Source organism: Petaurus breviceps, unplaced genomic scaffold (assembly GCF_028583685.1).
Source record: "Petaurus breviceps papuanus isolate PSGF00001 unplaced genomic scaffold, PetGlider_PUasm1.0 126, whole genome shotgun sequence".
Classification (NCBI taxonomy): domain Eukaryota; kingdom Metazoa; phylum Chordata; class Mammalia; order Diprotodontia; family Petauridae; genus Petaurus; species Petaurus breviceps.
This window is the reverse complement of record NW_027185655.1, coordinates 16494234-16506393: the sequence shown is the minus strand read 5'-3', so window position 1 is coordinate 16506393 and position 12160 is coordinate 16494234. Positions and strand designations below refer to the sequence as shown.

The following is a 12160-nucleotide window of genomic DNA, read 5'->3' as shown; positions in this document are numbered from 1 at the left end:
ACTGGTCACATCAAATACCAAGAAAAGATCAAAATGGGAATGTGATTTAGACATAAAGGTTGATATCATAAGCAAATCAGAGGAGTATGGAATAGTTTACCTGTCAGGTCTATAGATAAGGGAAAAATGTATTTCTAAACAAGAGATAGAGAGCATTACAGAATGCAAAACGGTTATTTTTATTACATTAAAAGTTTTTGCATAAACAAAAAACCAATACAACGAAGATTAGAGGGAAAGCAAAAAGGCAGTCCCCAAGTGATAAATGGTCAAAGGCTATGAATAGGGAGTTTTCAGAAGAAGAAACCAAAGCTATCTCTAGTCACATGAAAAAATGCTCTAAATCACTGCTGACTGCTGAAATGCAAATTAAAACAACTCTAAGGTACCACTTCACCTACGAGATTGGTTAATATGACAGAAAAGGAAAATGACAAATGTTAGAAGAGATGTAGGAAAACAGGACACTACTGCACTGCTGGTGGAGCTGTAAAAGGATCCAACCATTCTGGAGAACAATTTCTATGCATATCCTTTGTCTCAGCAATACTACTCTTGGGTCTATATCCCAAAGAGATTTTTAAAAATGAACAAAGAACCTAGTTGTATGAAAATATTTATAGCACCTCTTTTTGAATAGCAAAGAAATGGAAATTGAAGGCTGCCCATCAACTGGGAAATGCCTGAACAAGCTGTGCATATGTGACTGTGATGGAATACTATTGTGCTATAAAGAAATGATAAGCAAGATGCTTTCAGAAAACCTGGACTCACATGAACTGAAGCAAAGTGAAGTGAGTAGAAGAACATTGTATATAATAACAGCAACATTGTGTGTGGATTAATTGGGAATGAATTAGTGATTCTCAGCAAATACAAAGATCCAAGATAATTCTGATGGACCTATGATAAAAAATGCTATCTCCAGAGAAAGAACTGATGGAATCTGAATGCAGATATCTCAAAGTATACTGTTGTTTTTAAATTTTACTTATTTTTCCTGGAGTTCTTTGTCTCTGTTTTTTTCCCCCTATAATATGATGGATACAGAAATATGTTTTGCACCTTTATCAAATTGCTTGCTTTCTCAATGAGGGGGGAAGGTGGAAAGGAATTTGGAACTCAAAATTATAAAAAATGAAGGTTAAAAATTATTTTTACATGTAATTGGAAAAATATTAAAATCTTTTACTTGCTGGGGAAAAAAATAAATGAAAAGCTGCTTCCTATGATGGGTAATAGATGGCAGCTGCTGAACTGAGTGTCCCTATGGTTGGTCCCCGAAGCTTGATAATTTAACATTGTGAAGATGTTGGTCAATAACAACAAAAGCCCACAGGAAGAAATAGTTCATAAAATCCAAAAAGCTGAACTCTTCTTTTGATACCAATGCATAAGATCCTGGGGGGAAGCACTGCCCCATCTCCATTCTGGGTCATTTATGCGACTCATCCTAATCAACTCCTTTGTGTCCAAGGTCTAAGCAGAAATAACACAAATAAATTTCACCCTTTGGTCTCAGTACTTTACTACCAGTATTGAAATCTCTTTTTATGACTAGTAATAAATGATCAAGATTTCAGTCCTAAATAAACAAATGAATATTGTTCTAAGAGAAGAAAGGTATACCCCTATAAAGAAAAAAAAAAGCAATTACAAGAAAAACCACAACTATGGCATCACACACACACACACACACACACACAAACACACACACGCATGGTAAGGGTTGTTATCCCCTTGCTTACAACACTTCCTTATCCTGAGATTCTCCTCTCCTCTCCTGGTTCTACTTACCATTCTATATTATCTATATCTCCCTACTCTAACACCTCTCCCTGACAGGGACATCCGCAGAGTCTGCGGCAAGGTGTAATGATACTCAGACTTCTGCAGGAGGTGGGGAGTTCAGGGTACCGTGCCCTCCCTCACCTCAAACTTCCCCCATAGGCTAGACAAAAAGATTAACTGGGCAACAAAACAACACACTTATTAATTTCCACCCACTAACCTATCCCATACTCTAGAGTCCATGACTCCCCTCTTCAAATGACAAATACTCCTTGGCTTTCAAAATTATTTCCCTAAACCATTCCAGGAGGAAATGTTAACATAAGATTGAGGACAGACAATGCCTCTGCAAGGAAGGAAGGCCAAAAGACAAAGCTAGTTATTATTATGAGATCTACCCCAGTTCTGCAGTGTGAGTTTCTTTATCAAAGAAAATGATAGAAGGCATGGCCACATGGAAAGAATCTCTTCATAGTATTGCTTCAAGGTCATTGCTGAGTGCTGACATGTCCCATTTGAATATGTATTAATACTTTTGGACGACTGAGCCAGCACCTACAAAGGGCCCTCTGTGATAGTCTAGTAGAACATGCTAAGCCTATGAGGGGAAAAAATTATCTGCATACTAAACACCATTATCAGTTTGGAGTATTTAAAGGCTCACAAGGAAGTATCCAAGTGGTCAGAACCAATAGTGCCAGAAAAACAGGTTCTGGGGATGTAAGCCTCAGGCAGATCAAATTTTTTCATGGAGAGAGCTGGCACCAGTAGGCCCAGGCTTATTAAACTTAATATTTTGGGCCCTGCCCACTCTATTAAAATTAATGCCTTCTTCATTGCTGTTATAAGGCTGCAAATCTCAGCCAACACCTTCAGAGATACAGCAATGAGATGTTACTATCATAGGATGGTTTGGGCAAATCAAGAGGCTTTCAATGAACTTTGCCCAATGCAATGGGGAAGCTGGAGTCAGAACTACAACCAAACCAAACATTCATCCCCACTATAAACTCAGGTTATAATAGCATATATAATAGGTAATCCTCCTATCTTTATATAGCCAGGAATCTCTTTTGCCCTTCTATCTCCTCTGAGTTTCTATACCTAAGTGTGATCCCCATGGGATCACGCCCATCAGACTTCCTATGTAGAATAGACCCTTAAAGGTCTAAACACTTTCTTCCCAATAAACAATCACCAGAGCAAAAGGTCTCTGATCTTTTTCAATGTTCAATGGGAAGAACTGAACAAATGTAGGGCACTTGGCCCCATACCTAAAAATCTTTGAACTCTATAAGGTCAGGATAAAGACCAAGCAGTCAGTAAAGACAAAAGATCCTTTCTCCCTCTTAAAGTATTTCCTAATGAGCATGCTAAAGGGGTGGTTGTCAATCTCTTTGTAATATAAATCATATTTTAATAGCCAATTCTGTAGCTCTCACCTAGAATAAACCTCCCACTTTTTTGGAGTCACCCCAAAGGGTAATACCACTAGAATCTTAACATCAGAGAAACCTGGAGAATAGCAAAAAGAGCCCAGCTCCCTTCTTCCGTTATACCTACCAAGACTGAAGAAGAAGACTAGACCAAGGTGTGCTCAAGAAATCCAAAGAAACTACAAGAAGACAATTTTCCAGTCTAAGATTGTAGATTCAGCCCACAGTTAAGGAACCAAGACAACTAAAACGACAGGTTGGACACCATTTCTTTTGCTCAGACCCTAAAGCAGGAACCTGGATCCAGCCCACAGAATTAGGGTGGGTCCTATACCTGAGTAAGAAAGGCAGGGACTGTCAACAACTCAAAGCTCTGAGCTTTAGAAGACTCTCAGCTTGCAATCCTTGAGAAAAAGAGCTATAGTCTATTGGAGCTCTAATGAGGGGAATGCTTGCAGTGGTGTTGTCCACACCCAAACTGGGGTAAAGAGCCTGCCAAGCTCAGATCTGGCTGAGACTAAGCTCAAATCATATCCTAGACCAAAGTGCTTTGGGCCTGGTTAAAAGTTTGAACCACCACTGAGATCTTTTAAGAACATCCAGAGAATGCGGCAGTGGGACACCAGAGATTACAAAAAAGGATAATGCAAGGTCCCAACACTGTCTCCAAAAGAGCCCAGGTATTGGCCCTAACACAAAGTCCCAATTCAGGCATAAAGGCTTAAAAGAATGAGTAAATCAAAAAAGATAATCAGGGGGCAGGTAGGTGGCAAGTGAGTAAAGCGCTGGCCCGGAATCAGGAGGACCAGTTCTGGCCTCAGACACTTAACACCCACACAAAAAAACTAGCTTTGTAACCTTGGGCAAGTTACTTAACCCCAATTGCCCTCCAAAAGGCAAAAAAAAAAAAAAAGATAATCAAGATAAAGAACAATACAATACTCCCAAGAGAAACTCAGAATAAGACAATAACTCCATAAAATCTCTAAGCAAAGTCTCAAAAAAAACCACAGCCTGACCACAAGGTCAACTAGAATTCCTTGAAATAATGAAGCAAAAATTAAGAGGGTTTTTTCTTTAATGATACTATAAATGAAATTAGGGCTCAAGCATAAAGAAAAAGAAAAGAAATTGGTGTTTTGGGGGAAAGACTTGCAAAGAGAATTGATAGCTTAGTACGAGGAGTAAACCTTATTCAAGTAACAAATGCCCTGAAAATCAGAATGGACTAAATAGAAATTAATGGCTCCATGAAGCAAGAAATATTAAGCATAGAAAAATTTTTTTTAAATTAAAAGTCAAAACTTGGGTGGGAGAAGGATAGGAAAAGAAGAAAATATAAAGCAAAAAAAAAAAATCTGGAAAGCAGATCAGGAAGAAATACTTTAAGACTCACCGGACTACCTGAAAGCCAAGACCAAACACAAATACAAACACACAAACACACACACACACACACACACACACATATGAAATCTTATTTCAAGAAACCATGAAAGGGGCAGCCAGGTGGCATAGAAGATAGAGCACTGGCCTTGAAGTCAGGAGGACCTGAGTTGAAATCTAGCCTCAGAGTGTTATCAGCTGTGTCACCCTGGGCAAGTCACTTAACCCCAACTGCCTCAAAAGAAAAAAAAAGGGATGAAAACTGCTTGCATCCAGAGAACCAGGGGGCAAAGCGAAAACAGAAAAAATCCACATCACCTTCACAAAATGAAAATCTAGAATTGTCAGAATCCAAATTCAAAGATTTTAATTAAAAAAAAAAAACTGGCTGCTTCCACTATAGAGGTGTTGGAATACAATATTTCAAAATGCAAAGATATAAGTTTGCAATCAACAATAACTTACCCAGCAAAACAGTCCTACAGAAGGAAAATGGAGCTTTTAATGAAATAAAAGATTTCCAAGTATTAATGAAAATCCCAGAGTCCAGGAGAAACTCTGAAACTCAAACACAAGAATCAACATTGTAAGCAACTGAAGGACTACACAAGGATGAACTGTTTACATGGAAAGAAGAAACAATGGTCCTTCAAAACCCAGTCATCAAAAGATCATAAAGTTATTTAAATAAGACAAAGGACCAAGGAGCAACTTTTGTGTGTGTGATTTGATGATCCTAAAAAGGAAAGTGGAGAAGGAAGGAGTAAACTAAAAAAAGGGAGAGGAGAAAGGGAGGGAATCATAGTATCTCACACAATGAGAGTATACAAGTGGAAGACTAGACAAATGAAGGAGATGGGGGAGAGCAGGCATCACTTGAACCACAATTTCATCTCAACTAGTCAAAAGAAAGTACAGCACTCATGCATGTGTATACACACATACACACACACACAGAGTTTGGTATAAAAAAGCATTTTTAACTCAACAGAAAACAGCAAAGAACTGGAGAGACAGGAAGTAAGAGGGAGGACAGATAGGAAGGGATTAGTCATAAGAAAAACAAACTCTAATCTCAGAGGATGGATCATAAAGAGAAGATTAAGAGGATAAAAAAAGGGGGTAAGAACCTATGATTAGAGTCTGGACAAGGAGAAAAGAAGAGGGGAAGACTACAGAAGCAGACTACCTAAAACACAGAATATTAGTACCAAATACTCTCTTCTCTCATCTCTTTTTTTTTTCTAATAGTGGGTACAGGGAGCAAAGAAGCGGGGAGGGGGAAATATAAAAGAACAGAATGGTTGGAAATACACACATTGTCATAAGTGTAAATGAGAGTATTATGTTTATAAGAAACACACATGAAACAAAAATTCACAAAGAGGGCTAGAGCAAAACTATTATACTTCAGCTAAACTCAAAAAAGTAAAGGTAGCAATCATAATCTCAGACAAGGCAACAGCAAAGTCATAGGTGAATAAAAGATAAGCGGTAATACAATATGCAGAATAGACACTGAATGTCAATACCTAAAATACATGCATTAATGCCAATGTATCTAAATACTTAAAGGAAAAACTTAAACTAGTTACAGAGGAGAACAGACAGTAAAACTATAATTCAATGCATACCTTTCAGACCTAGAAAAATCTAACAAAAAATAAGTAAACAAAAAGAAGTACCTAAATAACTATTTATTAAAGTTAATCATGGTAAATCTCTGGCAACTACTGAAGAAGAGAAAGGAGTGTACTTAAATAAATAAACATATGGCTGAATTAATAAATAAATAAATGACTGGATAAATTAATAAGCGAATAGCCAAATAAGCAAATGAATAAGTAAATAAATGCATTTCCTCAACTATGAGTTAACCCCTTTGCAAAAATTAATAAAATATTAAGGGATAAGTGCTTCAAAAACAAATACGGAAAAGCAGAAATGGTAAACACATCCTTTACCACAATGAAATAAAAATTACATTACATAAAAGTATCTTTAAAAAGGATTAAAAATTAATTGGACTAAATAATCTAATCTTAAACTGTCAAAGAACAAGTCATAGAAATAATAATTTTATCAAAAAAAAATGAAAACAAAGAAAATATCCTAAAAGAGTGCTTGAGATAATCAATGCAGCCCTAGGGGAAAGTTTTATCTCTAAATACTTTCATAAACAAAAGAAAGGACAGATCAATAAAATGCCATGTAACTAATAAAAAGACTAGAAAAACAATAAATTAAAAAGCCTCAACACGTAAATTCTTAAAATCAAAGATGAAGTTAACAAAACTGAAAACAAAAAAAATGATAAATAAAACATACCTTATTTTAAAAAATACAATAAAAGATAAAACAATGGGTAGTTTACTTTTTTAAAGGGAACCAAATTACTAGTATTGAAAATAAAAAAGCATTCATAAAAAAAGAATAAAGTAAATCATTAAAAACTGTTGCATTCAACTATATGTTAATCACACTGACAACTTGAAGGAAACAGATGTTTATTTATATTTATTTTTAAAATATGGAAATTTATTTATTTTTTTAAAATATGGAAAGACTCCAGATTAACAGAACAAGAAATAAAGAATTTAAATAATCCTACCTCAGAAAAACTGAACAAACGACAACTGAACTATTTAAAAAGAGAAAATAAATAGATTTACAAGCTAATTTTATCAATTATTCAAAGAATAAAGTCCAATATTAAATAAATTCTATGCAAAACAAATCCCTTCTATGATACAAATATGATCTTGATGTCTAAATCAGAGATTCAAAACAAAGAAAACTATGGACCAATATCTCTAATAAATATTGATGCCAAAGGGCTACAGCAACACACCAAAAAAGAATATATACTAGGGCCGCTAGGTGGCGCAATGAATAGAGCATGGGCCCTGGAGTCAGGAGGACCAAGTTCAAATCCAACCTCAGACACAACACAAAAACTAGCCATGTGACTTTGGGCAAGTTACTTAACCCCAAGTGCCAGCAAAAATTTAAAAAAGAATTTTTGGAGGGGCAGGCTAGGTGGCACAGTGAATAGAGCACTGGCCCTGGAGTCTGGAGGACCTGAGTTCAAATTCGACCTCAGACACTTGACACATTTACTAGCCCTGTGACTTTGGGCACATCACTTAATCCCAATTGCCCTCCAAAAACAAAACAAACAAAAAATAATATATACTATAACCATGCTGGATTTATACGAGGACTACAGGATTAGTTCAATTTTAGAAAAACAATAGGCATAACTGACCATTTTAATAACAACAAAAAAATAGGATTCTATCAGTAGACACGGAAAAATATTCTGAGAAAATTCAACACCCATTTCTGTTGAAAATATTGGCAGAAATGCAATTTTCCTTAGTACTAGCCATCTAAAATTAAGAGGCAGCATATTAAGTAATGGGGATAAATTAGAATACTTTCCAATAAGATCAGAGGAGAAACATAGCTGTCCATTATCACCACTGTTATTTGATATCATGCTAGGATTGCTAGCTATAGAAATAAGACAAGGAAAAAAACTGAATAACATAGCAAAGCAAAATTACCACTTTTTGCAGATAACATGGTTTATGTAGAAAACCCTAGAGAATAACCTAAAATTGAAACTACCAATAGCAAAGCAGTATATTTTTTTTAAAGTCACGTAAATCATCAGCATTTCTATATATTATCAATAAAACCCAGTAAAAATAGAAAAAAATTGTAATTTAAAATAACTCCAGAATACATAAAATATATGGTAGTTTTCTTATCAAGACACATGCCAAATACATATATGTATATATATATATGTCACAACTACAAAAAGAGAGATAAGCCTAAAAAATAGAAGAAATATCAGTTGCTCATCCTTAAGCTAAGCCAATAAATGAAAATGACAATATTCTCTAGCTCACTTTACTCGTCTAGTAAATTACTAATCATACCACCAAAAGGTTATTTTATGAAGCTCGAAAAATAATAACAAAATTCATCTTGGAGGAACAAAAGGTCAAGCTCAAAAGAGATAATGAAAAGAAGGGGGAATGATACCACATCTCAAACTATACTGCAAGTTTGTGATACTCAAAACAATTTGATACTGGATAAAAATCTGGTCAGTGGAACAGATTAGGCACCCAACATACATGGCATCTAAACACAGTAACCTAGAGTTTGATAAATTCAAAGACCCCAGTTATTAGGATGAGCACTTGGTATTCAACAATTACTGTTAGAAAAACTAGAAGGTAGACTGGCAGAAATTAGGTTTAGACCAACAATTCACACCATCAAGATAAGCATGAAATGGATATACAATTTTGACATTAAAAGATGATGTCATAAAGAAATTAAAGGATTAAGAAGGAAATTACCTTTGAGATCTGCAGATAGGAAAAAGTTCAAGGCCAAACAAGAGATAAAAAGCCTCCAGAAAGATAAAATGGATAATTCTGATTACATAAAAATTAAAACCAATGCAGTTAAGATTAGAAGGGAAGCATAATAACCAGAGGAAAAAACCTTTGCGGCAACTTTCTCTGTTAAATGTCTCATTTCCAAGTACATATAAGGAACTGATTCAAGTTTCTATGAATACACTCTCCACCTCCAAATGGAAAGGTGTTGGACTCAAGAGTATGTTACATACTGAGGCATATTTTTTTTTATTTTTTAATAGTTTTCCAGTTTCTGTGTGGTTTTATTACTTTGTGTCTATTATTGCTATTTGACTCTAATTGTACTGTGGTATAAAATACAGCATATATAACGTCTGCCTTTTTAAAATCTATGCAGGGTTTTTCCATGACCTACTGCATGATCAAATTTTTTATGTATTCCGTAAGTACTTGAAAAGAATATGTAGTCATTCCCTGATTATCCTATGTAATTCCTTGCCATTTAGCTGTTAGTCCCAATATATTAAGTTAGCAAGTTAGGTCTTTGATTTGTTTTGCTTGACTATACACGTTTATAATGAGATTTGCTTTCCTTGCTTTCTCAAGGTGAGGAGAGAAAGAAATTGGATCTGAAAATAAAACTGAATTTTAAAAAGGGAAGAAAGGAAAGAAAAAGAAAAGGAGAAAGGAAAAGAGAAAGGAAGAAAGTGTCATTGGTAGCTTTGTTTTTTTAAATGTAGAGAACAGAAGGCAGGGCAAAGAGAAGCACAGACAAGAAAGACCGAAATGAAAGATAAATTCATTATCATGTTCAAAAATAAAAGCAAGCTACATATAATAGAGATCTGCAGTTTTCTGTACAATCCTCTTTTTCTTCTACTATGTGTGTGTGTGTGTGTGTGCGCGTGTAAATGCCCTTTCTATTTGGTTCTGTTAAGTTCTGAATAAAAGTGAAAACGTTTTTTAAAACTTTGTAAACCAGGCTAGCCCTAAATAGCCCAGAGGAAAAACAAAGATGGAAAACATTTGTGTCCCCGCGAGTTAGGGGGGAAAGCCTCAGGGCATAGAGATGAAATTCAAACAAAACTGTGAAGTGCTTAATATATATAGTCTTTACCAAAGCATTCCTATGTTAAGTGTTGCAGAAGTTTTAGGCTTCGGAAACTTTGGAGGGGAACTTGGGATTTCTGAACGTCCTGTGACAGACGTTTAAGGTCATCCTGGCGGTGCAGTACATTACCTGGGAGGCAGAGGATTTGGTTCAAATCGCCCCAGGACGAGTCGCATAACTTTTCACGGCTGAGTTTCCCTCTGGGTAAAAGAAGCGGGAGGGTCTCGGTGGGCCATCAGGCCCTTGCAGCTACGGATCTATGGTCTTTCCAGCCTCAAGACCACGTTCGCGCTCAGGTGCTGCAGAAAACACCATCTCCCGGTTTTCCTGCATCCTGGCCGCGCTCGCTGTCCCTAACTCCCCCCGCAGCCCGGGACCAGGCGAAGACTTTGACAGTGCAAGGGAGGCGCTCGCTCACAGGCACCGCCCCCCGCCCGCCGCCTGCCCGCACACTGGGGCCTAGCGGAGGACCCAGACCCTGCGGGGGCCAGCCGCCGACGCCCCCCGCCCGCCGCCGCCTTGCCACCGTGGCCGGGGCTGGGGCGGGGGCGCCGCTGCTGCCCAGACGAGCCGCAGGGGGCGGCGCGGCTGCCCCTTCCCGCCGCTCCTCCCCACTAAGGCCTCCACTTTCGCCCCCCGCGGAGCATCTCGCGCCCCACGCCCGTCCGAGCAGCCCGGGGCGCCTCTCCGGGCTCGGCCAAGCCCGGGCTTCGCCCCGGGCACCGTCATTCCCGCGGCAGACACCGCCGGCCGGCAGCATCGCCGAAGGTCAGTGCGGCAGGGCAGGGCTGCGCGCCCCCCCCCCCCCCCCCCCGGCCCTCCCGGCCCTGCCCGACCCCTCCTCTGCGCCCGCCGCAAGGACCCGCACGAGCACCTCAGATTCATCACCCGGAACGGCGCCGCCTGGAGAAGCCGCCCGCGAGGCCGGGTCACGCCGGCACCCAAACGCGACTGCAGCGCTGCGGGCGCTGGGCTCCGCCTTCCCGCCCGCCTGCCCTGACAGCTCGCTGGCCTAGACTCAGGGTTCCTCCGGCTCTCCCCAGCGTCACAATCACCAGGAAGTTTCCTCCGCCAGCAGACTGCGGACCATCGCCCCAGACTGACTTCCTAAAATGGCCAATGGGGTGCCCGCCTGGCAGCCCGTCTGCACCAATGGCCACGGCTCGCAGGAGCCCGAGTGGGGCGGGGGCAGCGGATGGACACGTGGTGAGGAGGGGGGGGGGGGGCGCGGGGGGGGGGGCTTCTGCTTCGGCCCGGGGCGGCCGGGTTTTGTCTCCAAAGCAGACCGCCTGCGAAGCATCCTAGGCGCGGCTGCTGTGGGAAGGACGAGCTTGCCGGGCGGCTCCGAGGACTTCTCCAGCGTCCGCGGCTCGGAGATGCCCAGGTGCTTCGTCCACCGGGCTCCGTTCTGGGCGCTGCGATTCCGGAGACAAAAGTCAAACACCCTTTTTTTTTTTTTAAACCAGACCTGTGATTTCCATGGCATAGGGAATTCTCAGTGAGGAAATTCCCTCTATCAATCCTAGTTAGTACCTGCCCTGAATCTAGGGGCACGAGGAGATCAAGTGACTTGCTCACGATCCCTTGGCCTCGAGTATTAGTGGCTGGCAGGATTTGAACTCCCCAAAGCTGCTTCAAACACAAGTGGGTATTTTGGGGGCAGGGGGGAAGACCCAGGTGGGGAGATCAGGAAAAGCCTCTGGTACAACGCGGTGCTTGAACTAATTTCTGAGGTTAAATTAGGGATTCTAAGAGGCTGAGGTGAGAAGAGAAAGCATGGCAAAGATCCAGCGACACAGAAAGGAAAGATGGCAGGTCCTGTGTTGGGAACAGTGAGAAGGCTTGTATGGGATAAAAATAAACGACCAAAGTGTGGGATTTAAAGGATATACCCTTGAATTTGTCATATTTGTGCCTCCCCACCTTTATTCTGTTCTTCCCTATATATATATATAACATATTTGCTTGAAAGAATGTAAACTTTATGAGGGCTGGAATTTCTCTCTCTCTCTCTCTCTCTCTCTCTCTCTCTC

The 12160-nt window shown here is 39.7% G+C and overlaps 1 protein-coding gene across 4 annotated transcripts in view; it reads right to left on the bottom strand.

The window, feature by feature from the left end:
* Positions 1 to 11299, bottom strand: part of HERC3 (HECT and RLD domain containing E3 ubiquitin protein ligase 3) — a 119398-nt gene extending 108099 nt beyond the window's left edge. For 2 of the 4 annotated variants that reach the window (XM_069093861.1, XM_069093887.1), the window contains exons 1-2: positions 11002 to 11299; positions 10257 to 10426 (exon numbers count right to left, since the gene is read on the bottom strand). The gene's annotated coding sequence lies outside the window, so the exon portion shown is untranslated. The remainder of the gene's footprint in view (positions 1 to 10256; positions 10427 to 11001) is intronic. The other 2 variants (XM_069093881.1, XM_069093871.1) reach the window with 2 other exon arrangements.
* Between the last annotated feature and the right edge of the window lie 861 nt (positions 11300 to 12160).